Source organism: Mirounga angustirostris, unplaced genomic scaffold (assembly GCF_029215605.1).
Source record: "Mirounga angustirostris isolate CCGP_5_RB_7025 unplaced genomic scaffold, mMirAng1.0.hap1 SCAF_1, whole genome shotgun sequence".
NCBI lineage: Eukaryota > Metazoa > Chordata > Mammalia > Carnivora > Phocidae > Mirounga > Mirounga angustirostris.
In genome coordinates, this window is record NW_026991709.1 from 28149580 (window position 1) to 28157449 (window position 7870).

Sequence of the window (7870 nt, forward strand, 5' to 3'; positions counted from 1 at the left end):
TCTATATTTGATCAAGTTGGAAACACCAAAGATCAGTACCCCCTGCACTTCACACCTGTTTCGGCTCTGAGGACCCTCTAGATACACTTTTCAACTTTAATGATTATAATGTTCTCTCGAAAAGAGATGACCTTACCAAGTGTCATTTCTTGGTAAATAAAGCCCTGCTGCTGTTGACTTTTGATTCATCATCACACTGATATTTAGTGTCAGTCCAGTGTGCTGGACGAGGCCACAGTCTTGAGCTCTTGTAAAGGGAAACAGGTGGCTGGTCACATTGGACATATTCCCTTTGGCAGAGGTAGGGAAACTGCAACTAGTATTTAGCATTTTAATTGACACTGGTGTTTGCAGAACCACTTTTGTCTTTAAAATTCTTCTCAAACGAAGGGAAACCAAAATAGAAAGTATTTTAACTCCTTCCTGTGTCATGTACATTTAGCTCCTTCAGAAGATGAGACTTCCCTTTTCTTTGACTCAAGTATAGCATTCACATGCTCCCAAGCTAACAGTCGTCAAAACTAAGACACGCAGGTGCGTCATGTATCAGGGAGAGTAAATGTTTTTGTCAACTTTTTAAACAACTTCCCCCACAATCACCAACACTCTCCAAATAGAATCTGCTGACTTCAATGGCAGGGTCAGTGTTACAGAGTGACTCATTGCCAGAGAGAACAAACAAGCTCAACAAAGGCTACTTCAAGATGTAAAAGCTGCTTCCTTATTGCTTGTGAAAGCTAGAGTTTTCACAAAATAGAATGAGCAAGCCTGTGTTGGGGGCTTCCTGCTGTCTCAGATATCCCTGGGCCTCCAGAAATACACACACCCTCTAACAACTGTTCCCCTTCTCTTCCTCTCCCAACTCCTAGAGTGCACCAGATGCATTCAGTTCCTCAGTGAAAATACTCCTGAACCTGATCCAGTCCGGCTCTAACCCACGCCACTTCCCAGAAGCTAGCCTTGCCAAGGTCTCCAGTAACACGCTCGCTGCCAAAACGAAATGGCACTTCTCCATCTTGATGCTCCTTGACCTATGTACAGAATTTGACACTGCTGATAACCAATTACACAACTCTCTCTTCTTGGCTTCCGAGCCTCTTTCCTCATTTAGTCTGCCTCTCACCTCATCTGCTTTAGAGACCCTTCACCCCTCATCCCCTAGCTTCCACTTGCCGCGGGGCGACCCCCACTGTTTTGCAAATTAGCTATTTCACGTACAGTTGCCTCGCTGATGGCGGAGGCAATGCTTTGTTCACATTGGAACCCCGGTGCCTAGACACTGCTTGCAAAATAACATGGGATCAAAAAGAAATGTTTGTTGAATGAATTCACGTATCTCAGAGATCCGCTTCTGTATTCACTTCTGTCCTGGACACCGCATCTGGCTGGAAGATAAGTTGCATGACTAATCCATATTAAACAGAAATTGATGGCATGCCTTTAACTTTTCCCACACCCAATATCCATGTGTCAGTGAAGAACACTGATACAAAGCTCCCAAATAAAACTCCTCACTGACTGTTGGTTGTTTTTCAATTCTATTTCCAGTTCCTAATTAAATCTGCTTTTTCAGTCATGACATTTTCTGAATCTGATTTGCCTTCTTTTCAACTCTTCCAATGGATTTTTTTACAGAATAAATTTTTAAAAGTACTCTGTGTTCAATTGGCATTTTGTATAGTAACTGCTTGCTCTAATGTATTGCAAAGAGCAGCCAATTATTATTTGTTGAGGGATGGCCACACGAACAACTGGATTATGTGTGCTGTTTATCAATTTGATCATTAAGGTGGTCCAGACAAGTGAATTAGCTATTCCATTGTCTGTTTATTTTAGTTATTTTAATGACCAATCATATTATCTCAGAGGTGATGTAATCAAAGTAAAGCAATTTGTTATTTCAATGAAAAATAAGAATTTGATCCTATAAGCTGTTAATTTCATCTTATGGTTAATATGCAATCCTTTCCTCCTGCTTGGGTAACTGTAGACTCATCTCTCCAGAATCCCAAATTATAATATGTCTTTCCTTCTTTCTTTCCTCTTTAGTTCCTCTGCCGAAATTATCTCTTTCACCTGTCATTTTGTATATACTAGACTTTTCTGAGGCCATACAATTTTTTTTAACTTGTTCTATAAATTATGTGTAAGATCCTCTTGCTCAATTGTAAAGTCTTTCATTCTATTTTTTTAATGCCTTACTATTTTCTCTCTTCTGGTATACCCTGTGATTGAACTACATCATGTGTCTGCTTACTACTCTCTTCATATGATCATTTCATTTATATCTTCTCCCACTGGATAGATGAATGGATAGATAGATTATAGATAGATAGATAGATAGATAGATAGATAGATAGATAGATAGATAGATAGATAATAGATAGATAGATAGATAGATAGATAGATGATAGATAGATCAACAAATTCACCTCTTACAGGTATTAAAGAATTGTTCGATACAGTCTGCTAGCACTAAGCCCTTACTTCCTAATAACAGACATTTTCTTTTTATCCCCTCATTATAAGCAAATCTGTTCTACATTTCTAGTGAATCAAGGCACTTAAGTTTGAACATTGTTGTATTTGTGGTTTATAGAGTTGTCCCTCCTTTCATGTATTTCTCTGTTTTATTATCAGTGTCTCTGATTATAAACTCTAAAGGGAAGATCTGATATTTATTAAACATATCCTAAACAGTTTCCAGCACTGTAATATGAGGATATAGGTGATTAAAACATTATTTATGTCTATTAGCAAATGATCGTGTCTGTATCTAAAACTATTAGGTATCTGAAACTACAAAAATCAATTAATTCTTTCATCTTTCACCAGTATATTCATTCAACCTTGCTAGCTGGAATATGTAATAAAAATGGACCCCTTATATTATTTGTTGGATCTCGTTAGATCAATAGTATTTCCTATTTAGTAAAATGTGATGTCTCATGATTTTTCATAGCAATCTGTATAATTGGAAGGGATTCACTTTGATTAACATCAAAGAGTGGTAAGTGATATGAGGCACCATACTGAACTATAAGAGAAGTCTATGTTGATAATTCTAATCCATCTGAGTTTCCAAAATAAAAAAAATTTAGGAAACTAAAGAGAATACCCTTTCAATTTTCTTGATGCTTATCATTTCTTCTAGTTGATTCTGTTGTTATAAACCATGTACAGCCCCAATTTCTTTTTCTGCTTGTTATAGCCATACTCTTTTGCCCAACATTTTAAATCTTCAATAAAATATAAATGAGCAACAGCTTCCTGCTAACCACAAATTCCCCTTCTTGTTTTGCTTTGTCTAAATGTTCTTCTTGAATGCCCAAAGGACTTTCTCTTCCTGCTTGGCACAGTCCGAAATTAGTTTGAATCACATTATCCTTACAACCAGTGTACCTGCATTATGATTCCAAGGGTAATTTGTGTCCTTTAACCATAGTGTGCTTATCATCAATGCTTCAAGGGACTACAATCTGGCCTTGATCTTGCTCAGTTTATCAAGGCTGCTTGGGGGTAGAGCTATCCACGGGTACAATATTGGTTTTAATCCTATGACAACTCAGAAGTCTAATTCTCAACCAAGGCAGTGATTTTCAACAGTGTTTTTGTTTTTTATTAAAATACATTTACAAGACAGTGTTGATACCAAAGTGTGCATCCATTTTCCCCCATCAAGTTCAAAACAAACAATTCTTTTTAACATCTCTCCTTGAACTTCAATTCTGACCTAAAACTTCAGCCCTTGAGCATCAGCTAAAAATCTTGTTCTGCCTTTGTGTGTTTTTTTAAATGTGTGTATGTATCCTTTTTAATGTCTCATTAAAAGATTAAGCTGTACTATTATTAGTTGAAATAAACAGGTAGACTTTGTCTTGCTTACTGCTCATCCATGCTTTTATCTTCTTCCGGCCAGATTACCTTAATGCTGGGTCGGTTGGTCTGCCAAAAAGACTGATTATAGACCTTTGTTTTGTGCAAAATTCCCGCTGTCTACAGGGTGTGGTACAGAGACACTCAACCATTCTTGAGCCATCATAGCATTACTTTACTTTTTCATGCATAAACAGATCTACTTTAAGAAATTATTTATAATCTACAAGTTCATGTTTGTAGCCAACTATTTTCCATGTTTATTTCTGGACACTACCCTGGAACCTATCCCTCTCAGCTCAAAGTCATTGTTACAAGTACCCTGAGATAGTTAACATTCTCCTCAATTCTTTGAAATTCCTGGTTAATAATATCTTTCCTTGAGTGAAGTCTATGTAAACCTCAAATAAGTAATTATAGGGTGGAGAAGTTGTCAAAGCCCTAACTTCACAACATCCGCGGAAAAAGAGGATTTTATGAATTCTACTTTTTACATGTTAAATTCAGTCAAGTCGGTTTTGACGTGGCAACAATACCTCAGAAATGGTATCCAGAATGTGTAAGTTACCAAGTTGAGGTCACATAAGCTTTGGAGGTGGGGGTTTTCTCAAGATGCCAATTCTAGTTCTCACTGCCTTCTCTAAAAGCTTAGATCTCAAAAGACTTAGAGTTCTAGATCAAACCTTGACACTCTAACTCGCTGGATGACATGAGGCAAGGCAGCTAAACTTTTTGTGCCTCAGTTCATTTTCTGTTGAATTGGAGGATTAGACTAGAGCATCAACTGCAGTTCCATCTGTCCCGATGGGTCAGAGTATGGCATTCTAGTTCTGGTACCAGGTAGGACATGGCCAATCCCCCAGCCTACATCTTCCAGCATGAGCTGCTGCAGCCAGAGAGAGTATGTAGCATGGAAGTGTTAGCCCCCATGTGTGCCATGGGAGATGGAGAAGGTGGAGAACTCCTGGAGCAGGAGAGCTCTAAGACATCCTAAAGGATATAAATTTTCTTACCCAAAGTGAGTCACTGGAATAAAAATAAATAAAAATAACATTTTTCAAGAGATTGAGATTCTGAAAATTAAACCTGGGTCTACGCCATATAAAAAATACTACAACTTTGAGGAGACATGATTATAAAACTGTGAATGAAATAATGTAAGAAATGTTGTCATATTGACCACTTTCACACGAAGGCAGTAGACCAGTAGAATATTGAGACTGTTCTCCTTTTCCAGGGCACAGCCCCTGACTACTGAAAGCAGCACCCATGTTTTCGAACAACTAAAATGCATGTGCTGTATGAGGTTGAGACAAACCTTGCACAGGGGGAGGGGAATCACCTGAGAAGGATCTTGAAACATGAGTCCATTGGGGGAAAAAAAGGCGGCATGGGATATCCCAGAAAAAGATATAGATTGCACAAAGGGTCTGTTGTGTTTGAAGAAAGACAAGAAGTATCCTGAACTAGGAGAATTAGAAGGGTGGAGGTACCATCAAAATAAAGATTGAAGACATGGGTAGAAAGTAACTTCTTATGGGATAAACTAAGTAGTCGGATTTTATCTGATAGGACACAGGAATCCTTGGCGATGTTTGTTTTTACAGTATTTATTTTTTAAATTTGCCTATTTTTTCTTTTTTAAATGACTACACCTGCCTTCTAAGGAAAGAGGAGCAAATCAAATGGAGAGCTGTTTTGTCTGTGCCTTGATGGGCTTAATTAAACAAGACTGATGAGCTTTAATGTCCATGAGGCTTGGGAAAGGGGTACTGAATTACTCTGAAAAATGGAAGGAGAAGAATTTGGAGTTATTTGATAAGAGAGATGGGAAACATAGAAATGAGGGAAAGGGAGAACCCAACAAGACAGAGACAAACAAACAAAAAAGAGCTTCATAAACATGTTAGTAAATATCCACCATGTGGGGGGAAATGAAGGGTATTTTAGGAATGATTATTTCTCTGCTCCATTTGAAATGATTTGTATTGCTAATGTTTAGTCCACTCTTCAGCCTTTCTCCCAGATCTCTAAATCCTTCAAACTTGTATTTATGTAAGTATCTTATTGTTTGTGAAAATCAAGGAGTGGGCTGTGTTAGCAGCATATCTATGACCCCTGTGCCACTAACTGAGGCTGAGGTGACTTGAAAATTTAACTCCCACAAGCATCTGTTTGACACTTGGGGAAGGTTCTGATCAGGCGGTCATGGAATTGGGGAAGATGAAGAGTTTTGCCCATTTTACCTGGAAGTCAAGTGCAGGGGCAGGGGCAGTGGAGGCCCACCCCATCTCTGTTTATAATAGGTTTTTCAGTAAAAGAGTGGCATGACAAAATTCACTGTTAATAGATAATTTAGCTGTATGGAAATGGACAGAGACTATGAAATTTGGGGCAGTGAGATTGTACATCAAGAGGTAGTCCTGATATCGAAGCAACAGAAAGTGGCATTTGAAGCAAAGTTAGGTGTCCATAGGTGCATCAATGCATCTAGCTTGATAGATCTGGGAAATGGTACTTGCAATAGGGAATACAGAAGGGCACGGGGTAAGAGAGAGGTGACGAATTAGATTTAGAATATGCTGACTTTGAAGTGACTGTGATAGAGTTAATTAGAAATGCCCATTAGGAGATTGTGTATACACCTAAAGTGAGATTGTACTCAATAGTATTTGATTTAGTAAGAATGAAACATAGTGCACTTCTTCCCTCTTATTGAGTTAGGTGGTTCTCTCCCTCTTTCCTTTCTTTGTTCCTTCTTCCCTGCCTTCCACGCTCCCTCCCTCCGTCCATTCTTCTTTCTGACTTCCCTCCCTATTCATTCAGAAAACAATTTAGGAAAATAAACACTTTCTATCATTTGCAACTTCTTCTAAATCACCCTTTGTAGAAATTATTTTGCACATTAATTTATTTAAAACTTGATGAAAACATTTGTTCACGTATATATTAAATGAGTTCTTATGGTTTTGATATGGTGAGACCTGTTATTTTAATTTTTTTAGGTTATTATTGTTCTTATTAAAAGAAAATTGCTCCTGTCATAAATATTTTATAAACATCATACTTCTTGGATTCTTTCTGTCTTAAGAGAAAAATTATTCTTAAAGCTATTCCCTTATCCGTTTCTATTAACATTAATTTAATTCCCTAAAACTGTCTTCTCATTTTCCTATTATTCTATCTATTTGCTCCTCTCATATGAATGAAGGCTTTCCCAGGTCCTCTGACTTTGAACTACCTAAATGTAAATGACTGATTGGATCATGTCACTATGCATTTATGAAGCTTTAATTACTTTTTGGCTCCGTTATAGTTATCTTAGAGTTGTTATATAAATGCTCCACAAGAATCACTTAAAATTCAATTTATTAAGCCAGCCATTTTTCCACAGAGCAAAATAGAAAAGCATATTAGAACCATTGTCAAAATGGTTTGAAACACAGCATAATCACTCCTTTTTCTTTAAGTTACAAGAATAGACTTTATCAACATATTTCAGCAGAATTGAAAACATGTGAATTTGTAAAAGCAATTAGAAATCATTTTAAATTATCTTTTTAGGAATTAGGATAATTTTAAAGATGTGATTTTGCACATATGACATATACTTAGTAAGATACGAAAATCATGATACTTTAAAAAGTGTGATGCTTGTAAAAACACTAATTTTTAGAGAAAACACCAAATTTTAGTGAAAAACAGGAATTTTTAGTGAAAAGAGCTAAAATTGCAAAATTTAGTGAAAAGAGCTAAAACTGCAAAAATTGGTGACAGCAATAAGGATTAAACTTCATTAAGTAACAACAAAATACTTCCACTCCACTAATGACTAAATACTTAACTGGTATTACTATTATCTCCACAGAGAGTTGACTTTTAAACATCATACTTCAATTTTTTTAGAAAAAAATTCCTGTAGATGCATTCATATGGATGCATTCCAAACATTTATAATGCTAACAACTTAGACTGATTTTTTTTTAAACCTGAG